The 9,535-nt window shown below is 41.0% G+C and overlaps 1 long non-coding RNA gene across 1 annotated transcript in view; it reads right to left on the bottom strand.

Moving 5' to 3' along the window:
* Positions 1-5,218, bottom strand: part of LOC106009096 (uncharacterized) — a 50,772-nt gene extending 45,554 nt beyond the window's left edge. The window contains exon 1 of the long non-coding RNA XR_001183220.3: positions 4,898-5,218. This is a non-coding gene — a long non-coding RNA (uncharacterized LOC106009096). The remainder of the gene's footprint in view (positions 1-4,897) is intronic.
* Positions 5,219-9,535: the final 4,317 nt, after the last annotated feature.

The raw sequence follows: 9,535 nt of genomic DNA, 5'->3' as shown, positions 1-9,535 counted from the left end.
AAACTTGGGTACTGAGTCTCCAGTGAGCTTCCTGGTGACAGAGAACATTGCAAACCTGGCCTCAGAAAGAACTCATTGCTGGAGAATTAAGTGTCTCCATTGTGACTCTCCTGGGACAGGAGAGTCCTTTGGGAGTGTGTGCCAAGTTTTCCCCAGATTTCACCCCATATTTCCTTTCTCTTTGCTGATTGTGCTGGCATCTTTTCACTGCAATGAATCATTGTCACGAGTGAGACTGCATGTGAACCCTGTGAGTCCTGTTAAGGAATCATCAAACCTGGGAGTGTTCTTGTGGGGCTCCCAAGAAATGCTGAGCTAGTTAACTCTGAAAGTTGTTTTGGGGGGGATTGGGGGAGACTGCTGTTATCAGAGCATTATCTAACTCAATGTAGATGAATGGACATATAATTTTTACAAAAAGTCTCAGAAACATAATGTTATAGGAGAAATATAACTCTCCAGATATATTGCATTTGTGTCCCCTGAAATTGAAGAATGAATTCTAAGGAACAAGGGAGGTTAAGAGTAGGAAAGGTTTATTGAGAGCTCCTGAGAGACAGGAGGGGTCCTGAGTGGGTTGCCTCCATGGCCCTTTGTCAGGGGTAATTTATACAGCAAAGTCACAATGTGAGTACAATGTGGGTCAGACTGTAATCACCCTATAGGATTACAAGTACAGTATAGCTGCTTAGTTAATATTGATCCAGTAGGGAAGTGGGTCACATAGCAAGGGTACATGGAAAGAACAAAGGCATTTTTGGAAAAGATGGGTCAGGATGCTCTGGTCACCTACGTGGGTGACTGATACCTATCCGTACTTCCTGGACCAGACTAATTATAGTATAATTCTAAGTTACTGTTTATCCCTTAGGGAGGCATGTAGGCCTGGCCATTGTAGCTTTATCTTGGGACCTAGCCTTCTTCAAATGCGCCTCTAGCTACAATTCTCATGTCTTTATTTTTCACTGACTTCCTTGAAAGCCCAGTCCCTCTGACTGAATATTAATTTTTACCCAACTTAGCTGCCTATAATATAGGATTCAAAAATATTCTTAAGTAAGTAAACAATGCTGCCAAGCAGTATTCTATTATCATTGACCCTTCTCTAAATTATAAAGCCATTAAGAATATCCAGCATTGTAAAAGTTTAGCTGCATTACATAGAATGAAGCAGAAAGTAGAAGTACTAGCAGTACTGTAATACTGCCTTTGTACTTTAAAATCTCTGGCTCTGCTGCCCCATAAGCCATTTAACCCCTCTCATGAGACTTGATTTCCTTCCCAATGTAAGTGAAGCTTATTTCAATATTCATTCACAAATCCTGTATGTTTTTAGAGTAAAATGTTAACATATTATATTAGAAATGTATCTAAACTATGATTTCAGCATCAGTTTGAAGCATACCCATTCAACAAGAATCAATTGAATACCTCCTACATGCCAGGCAGACATGTAAAATTCTTTGGTTTAACATGAATCCCACAGTTTTTATTATGATACCGCAAAAGACAGGTTTAAATTTCTTATTAGGCAAGCATCTCAAAACCTTATGCTTTATTTTCTGTTGAAGATTATCAACAAAACCATGTATTTTAACAGTGTTGTTGTGCTGGGCTTTGAATCAAGTGAGCTAGTCAAGAGTATTGTTTTCCAGCCTTTTGATGGAATTCAGATTTTCCATTAAAAAAGCAAATCTTCACTTTAAAAAAGTCTAATAAAATGATGCCTCTTTCCAGCTGGTTAGATTTAAAACACTGAAAATAAAAAAGTTTCCTACTAGACTCATCTCCAAGTCTGGGCTAGGGCATTTTCATTTGAGGATGAGGTGATCGCTTTGGTATTTCACTCTGGGCCTGCAAGCATTTGTCCACTCTGGGGAGGGAGGGAAGCCCTGTGGCCCTTCAGGTTTACAAAACAGTGTGGCTAGGATTGCTGCTGAATTATTGCTGCTGCTGCTGCTGCTGACCCTTTCTTCTGGGTGCTGGCAGATTTCAGGATGGACTGTGCCAAGATTGTTGATTTTCCTTTTCAATTTTTGAACTGCGATGATCTCCAGTGTCCTCAGGACTCCACCCTTTCTGTTTTTTGAGGCAATTTAGAAGCCTAAACTATGTAACTGGCAAAACTGATGGAGACATATAATATAAGTGCACCAGCTGCAGCAGGAAGCAGTACATTATCAAATCAATATCTGTTGAATGTGGGTGCCACCTAAACCCTGAGTCAGAGGGAGATTTTTCTCCCTCTAGGAGAAAATAGTTGAGTTTGTGTGCATGTGTGTGTGTGTGTGTGTGTGTGTGTGTGTGTGTTAGTTACTGAGAATTGAACCCAGGACCTTTGCCCTGGGTACATCCTCAGATCTTTATTTTTTTCTTTGGAAACAGGATCTCCCTAAGTCCCAAAGATGCTCAGGCTGGGCTTACACTTGCACTCATCCTGCCTCAGCCTTTGACTGTCTTAACCTTTTGGTGTCAAGACACACAGAAGGCCACTTGAGCTGGCTTATTAAAGCCAGGGGTTTTTATGTGCAAGGGAAGGAATGTTTCTGGGTCTCAATGCAGGACTGAACCCAAGAACCAGGTGTCAGTAGGAATTAGTATCACTGTCCTTGGGTCCTGGAGCCTTCAGGCTCCCCCCTGCTCCTTTTTCCCTGAGCTCTGTGTTCTGCTCACTTCCTGCTGACCAGTGGAATCAGCTTGAGAGGAGTTGAGATTGCTCATTCCTGTGTTATCCCTCCTCCCCTCTTCTACAAGGGGAGAGTTTAAGCTGGACACATGGCTACTCAGCTAAAGGACATACTTACCTCCAAGGCTGCCTTGCTGGGAACTGTAGGCATTTGCTAATCTCTGGCCACTGCAGTACAGGCAGAAGTGATATGCACAACTTCCAGGTTATGCCCTTAAAGAGAGCAGATGCTCCTCCCTTCCTTGTTTTTCCTCCTTGCTGCCTAAGTGTGGCTAAGTGGACAGGAACAGAAGTTGCCGTCTTTGACCTAGGGATGAAAGCTGCAGGCTGAGGGTGGCAGAACAACAAGGTAGAAGAAGCCTGCATCCATCCCCAGGCTGCTTAGGTTCAAACTTTTATATGAGGTGAAACACTTTTACGGTTTGAGCTGGTGGGTCTTTATTGAAGAAATCAGAATCTTACCTGACCAAGAAACCTGCTTGCTCTGCTTTTCTACATACAAGATGAAGAATAGCTATATCACTTCTAAATTTACCAGACCTCAGTTGAAGTGATCAAACATGAATTTCAACTTCACCTACCCAGGCAAGAACATCAGTTGGCCCATGGTCAATCTACTAGTCAGTTAAACTGAGAAGGGAGAATGAAATCCAACCCTAGCTACTGGGGGTCCTCCCAAGGTGCTAAAGTGGGGGTGGCTTTCTTAGTGGAGGGTCATCTACTTTATTGACCCATGCTTATGTATCCTCATGTGACATACGGAGAGCAAGCCAGCCCTTAGGCTCCTTCTGTAAGGGCCCTAACCCTGTTCATGAGGGCTCTGCTTTCCTGATCTGATCACCTACCCAAGGCCCCACCTCCTAATGCCATCACTTTGTGGGTTGGATTTCAATATGAATTGGGGGCGGGGCATAGCAGAAAGAATGTGGACTGAAGATCGCGCCTGTGGGATATCGGTGGGAGGACGATCCCCAGGGAAATGACAGTGGTAAAGAATGCTTTTCTTAATGAGGTAGGGAAATCTTCCTGCTCCTCAGTGTCTCTCTTCTCCTATTCTCTCTTGAAGCTAGCAGCAAACAGTAGAGTGTAATATTAAGTGAATGGACTCCAGAGTAACCTGAGCAAATCATCCCCTCAGGGCCAGAGATTTCTTCATTTTCATCTATAAAAATATATAATTAATATTACCCATGTCACAGGGTTATGTTAGAGTTAAGGGAGGTAATTTATGTAAAGTACTCAAAATAGCACCTGGCACAGAGTAAGTGCTATGCATATTAGCGATCATTGTGAATTAAACCTCTGATAATAACTAGCACTCTTTCATAAACAAATGCTTATTAAACATTTGCTTAATGCCAGGGGTAAGGGACCAGTTGAACTGAGTTACTTGCCCAATCTCACAGCTAATGATTGATGATACTGTGTTTGGACCATGTAACTCTGACTCCAAAAATGAGTCATGGGGAGAATTCTTATCAACCTTACCTCCCTCCCTACCTCACCTCCTTCCCTCCTTTCCCTTCTTTCTTCTCTCTCTCTCTCTCATCCTCATAGATATAAAAAACTTACTCTCTAAATATAAGAAGCACCTAAAATGTACAAATAAAATTAATTTTAAAAATATAAGAAGCACACAGTCTAGTGAAAAGAGAGACTAGTCAGTTATTATATAGTGCATTAAGTTCTATGATAGAAATTAAAAAGTATCTGGGTAGGGCCAAGGATTTAGCTCAGTGGCGCTGTGCCTGCCTTGCAACGCAAGGTCCTGAGTTCAGTCCTCAGTACCAGAAAAAAACTGGGTAGATGAAGGGACAAGGAAAGCTTCCTGGAAAAGATGACTGATGTTGAGGTCAGTGAGAGAAAGCTATGTAAGACAGAAAAGGACCAACAGAGATCGGCTTTCCAGACACAGATGTTTTACTAAATTGCTAAAAGTGGGTGACTGTCTAGAACATAGAACATGAAAGTGGAATATGCAAGGCTTGGAGAGCCATTTTTTTCCGCCTAGTTATCAGTGAGCTACTCTATGTGAAGAGGGCTCTGTAAACTCTAAGCACAGGTCAGTCCCACACTAGAAGGACAAGGCTGTGCTGTTATCCATGGGCATGTGTGGTTTTGGTCAAATAGAAGATACAAAAACAAACATTTTGACTTTTTTTTTCTTTAGACAGGGTGTCACCATGCAGTTCAGGCTGACCTTGAACTCACCGTGTAGCTCAGGCTGGTCTTGAACTTGTGGCAATCATCCTGCTTCAGCCTCCTGAGTGCTTGGATTACTGGTGTGCACCATCATACCAGGCTTTAACTTTTTATAAATCTGTTAAGATAATAAAATCCAAGTATGGAAAGTCATTCTTTCCAAGGCTGTCTTGCTTGCTGCTGTCTCTCCCGAGTCTAGGACAGAATCTGACGCAGCAGGCACACAAACAGCTGCTTGTTGAATAAGTGAGTGAATTGGGTGAAAAATAAGTGTATTTTAAGGGCACTATTTGCTGACCTTTGTCCATCTTTTGTGGGCTGGTGCTGACAGGAACAGTATTTTTGGCTTACATCTGAAGGAACCGATAAATTGTTAAGTTATATATTAACCAGCCTTTTGGATAGTTGTATAAATGACCCAGCAGTCCCACTTTAACTCAAAAATAATAAATGGGAAAATAATAATTTAGCTTGTGTTGTCAGTTTTCTGCCACTGTGACAAATTATCTGAGATAATCAACGTGAGCGAAGATTTATTTTTTACTCATAGTTTCAGAGGTTTCAGTCCATGGTTGGTTGGCTCATTGCTTTTGGGCCTGTGGTGAGGCAGGGGGCATGGATTGGCACAAAGTGACCTACCTTATGGTGGCCAAGAAGAAAAAGAGAGAGAAGGAACTGGGGTCCCAATATGCCCTTTACAGCCACATCCCCAACAGCCTTAATTTCCTCCCCCCAGGCCTTCCCAATAGTACCACAGGCTGGGGACCAAGCCTTTACTACAGACTTTTGAGGGATATTTTAGATCCAAACGATAGCGCTGCTTATATTTAGAACTCAGCTAAGAACATGTGAGGATCAGATATAAAACACAGTCTTTATCCCATGGATTTAAGATGTATATAAAGGTGGAAATAGCATGCACAAAGGAACCATGGTCATTAGCAAAGCTGGTCATGTGATTGTGACTAATGGTAGTTTAATTCATACATAGCAAGAATGCATGAGTAAGTGGAGTGTAGGATAAATAATTGAGGATTAGATTTCATAAAGCAAGTGCAATTTCACCTTGGGAACATATACTTAGAATAATGATATATTACCATTTAAATCTCATACAACCATATGAGTTAAGTATTCTCATTTTACAAATGAGATAGCTGAAGCTTACAAAGGTCAGGTAAATAATCTGCCTAAGGTCACAGAACAAGATGTCTCAAACTCAAGCCAACTCGAGGCTGCTCCCTTACTTTCTACCTTGTACTTCCTATTTTACTTCAAAACCTTTATTAAGAGTCAGTTCCAAGTCAGGTGCAGTGGCACATAACCTGTAATCCCAGCGCTTGGGAGGCTGAGCCAGGAGGATTGTGAGTTTAAGTTCAGCCTAAGATGTATAGCAAATCCCAGCCCAACCTAGCCTATATAGCAAGACCCTGTCTCAAAAAATATATATGAGGGCCAGGGATTTAGCTCAGTGGTTCTGCCGGCTGCCTCGAAAGTGCAAGGACCCGAGTTTGATCCCCAGTACCAAAAAAACCCCAGTGTGTGTGTGTGTGTGTGTGTGTGTGTGTATATATATATATGTATATATATATAATATCAAAAGGAAATGAATCTGTATATATCAAAATACTATATTTTCTAAAAATAATCAAATTCAGTAGCAGAATTTCTTTCATTTTTTTGTTAATTATTTTTGTGATAATATCTTCCTGTTTCCCAGACTGCCCTCAAGTTTCTGGGTTCATGGGATCCTCCTGCCTTGGTCTCCCAGGAGCTAAATTTCTTGAAGACTTTTTCTCCCCCTGTATAACCCTCATCATAGTCTGTTTGTGCTGCTACAACAAAATACAAAAGACTGGATAATTTATAAACAATAGAAATGTCTTACTTACAGTTATGGAGGCTGAAAGTCCAAGATCAAAGCACCGGTGGGTATGGTAACTAATGAAGGCTGCTTTCTCTGGTTTAAGATGGAGCCTTGTTGCTACATTCTCACATGCCAGAAGGTAGAAGAGCAGAAGAGGTCAACTGCTGAGTGAAGCCTCTTTTATAACGGCCTTAATTCTGCTCGAAAGGGAGGAGCCCTCATGATCTACTCACCTCTTTTTAATCCTATTACATTGGAGATTAAGTTTCAACATGAATTTTGGGAAGACATATTCAGACCATAGCTCTCCTGGTAAGATAGCAGAAAAATCAGGCAATTTGATGGCAATTTTCACAGCTGAAATGGATTTGGTGGGGTAGAGGGTGACATTTGGAATGAGGCCTATAAATCACACTATCTTTTCTTCTAGCTGAGAACTAAAAAAGTAAAAATCTCTCAAGTCACTTTATTATTTTTTCAAATCACTTTATAAAGCAGTTTCCTTGAAAATGTTTTTTTAAGGGGGAAAAAATAACTTAGGTGAAGCCAAATAGATTTTTAAATCCATGATCATGATCCAAACAATTTAAGATACAAAGTTGGCTAAAGAAATGGAAACTAGTATAGTGGCCAATTCTAAACACAAACCAAAAAAGTGGAAAAATTCTTTCCTATTATGTCGACCACATTCTTCCTCTAAACCACAAGCTCTCAGCTGAAGAAGTATTATATCATAGTAAGTGCTTAGTAATCCAGAATGGCTAGACAATGAGCCCATCTACTTAATTTTATTTTTTGATAAGTTAACAGATGCACCACTCAAGGTTTTCCACTTTTAAAGTGCCTCAATATTTAATTAATCTGGGCTTATTTAATCTTTCTTTAATTCAGAAACAAGCATACAGGGTTTTTCAGGGCCTCAGATCCTTCTTACTCATGTTAGTCTGTTATCTGTTGCTATAACAAAATACCTGAGCTGGTTACTTTATTAAAAAAAAGAGCTTTCTTTAGCTACCAGTTTTGGAGGCTGAAAGACCAAGATCATGAAGCTCTATTGGTTCAGCCTGTAGTGAGGGCCCCCTTGGCTGCATTATAATATGGCTGATGGTATCGTGGCAGGAGAACATGCAAGAGGGAGAGATCACATGGTGAAGCAGGAAGCAGGAGGCCATGGTGGGGCCATCTTGCCTTTTTTTTTTTTTTTTAATAACAACCCACTCTGTGGAAATTAACCAGGTTCACAAGAGAACTATAGCAATCCCTTTGAGAGCAGCATTCCCAATAACCTAACTACCTTCCACTAGGCCCCACCTCTTAAAGGTTCTACCACTTCAATACCACATTTAGAGACCAAGCTTCAAGCACATGAACCTTTGGGAGGCAAACCACATGGACACATTACTTCTTTAAGGCCAAACTCCTCACAGCCTTCAAAACCCTGCTTGATCTGGCCTTAGCCCACCCCTTCCATTTCATCCTTCTCCCCTTTGCTTAATGCCTTCAGCTACTTCTGTTTCTTTCTGTTGCAAGCTCATCCTCTCAATACATTTGGCCTGTCAACTTCCTCTGCCAGGAAAGCAGAGGAGAGAGAGATTCCTCCTCGTCTTCTCATCATTCACATCTCCACTTGAACATCCCCTCTTCCCCAGACCACTCTGTCGCTTTCGAGCAGCACACACAAGTTGTCAAGCATAATATCCATTTACTATCTCCATGGTGCTCTTGGCTCCCTGAAATGATCTTCCTTATAATACTTGCTTGATTTTAGTCTTTGCCAGAACCCCTATTAGATTGAAAGCCGCTAAAGAAAGATCTTAACCATTTCACTTGTCATGTATTCCCTGGGCCTACAAGTGACCCAGAGAGAATCAGCACTCAACAAATAGTTAATGTATGCATTGAATGAAATAAAATTAACCAAATGATAGGTCTCTAAGGATCCTCTCTGTAAACTACACTCTGTTATCAGCTTGTTATTTCACAATCACCTATTAGGCTGTTAAAGACAAACTTAAGCACATTAAAACTTTTAAGAGTTGACCTGCGCAGACCGGGATTCATAAACTGGGCAGCATGAGTCTAGAAGCAGTTCTGTGCTTCACTGAGTGTGTGTGTGTGTGTGGGGGGGGCGGTTAGGTGTAAGGTGTTTGCTCAAGCAGGGCAAAGAAAATACTGGATTGATTGAAGTGGAAAGTCACTGGTTAAAAGTTGGTGGTTTCTGATTGGCTAAGCTTAAGTTTCATTTTGCTTTTAACGTTGATTTGGATTTTAATGGTCTCCCAAATAATTATTTTAGCAATGTAAATATCTATTGAGTCATTACTGTATAGAAAGTGTGGAGGATACAATGTTGGATAGAATGGTTCCTGCCCTCTTAGAGATTATGATCTAATGAAAAGTTTTAAAAAATTAGTTTTCTGTTTACTATATTATTGCTTTTAAGACCACTGAACTAGGGGCCAGGGATTTAACTCAGTGGTTCCAGCACCTGCCTCGCAAGCGCAAGGTCCCAAGTTCGATCCCCGGTACCAAAAAAAAAACAACCAAAAACCTAAAAAAGGGGCTGGGGATTTAGCTCAGTGGTTCTGCCGCCTGCCTTGCAAGCACAAGGTCCTGAGTTCGATCCCCAGTACCAAAAAACAAAACAAAACAAAGGACCATTGAACTAAATGTCTACTTTCCAAAAGGTAAACACTTTTCTCATGCTGAGGAGTGAATTGAACATTTATTTTAAGAAACAAGTGCTAAGCAAGCTTCTGCATAATTTGTCACCACTCGCC

The sequence above is a fragment of the Heterocephalus glaber genome, unplaced genomic scaffold (assembly GCF_053883595.1).
Source record: "Heterocephalus glaber isolate CG9 unplaced genomic scaffold, H.glaber_assembly_v1.0 deba00001442, whole genome shotgun sequence".
NCBI classification, from domain to species: domain Eukaryota; kingdom Metazoa; phylum Chordata; class Mammalia; order Rodentia; family Bathyergidae; genus Heterocephalus; species Heterocephalus glaber.
This window is presented reverse-complemented; position numbering and strand designations above follow the sequence as displayed.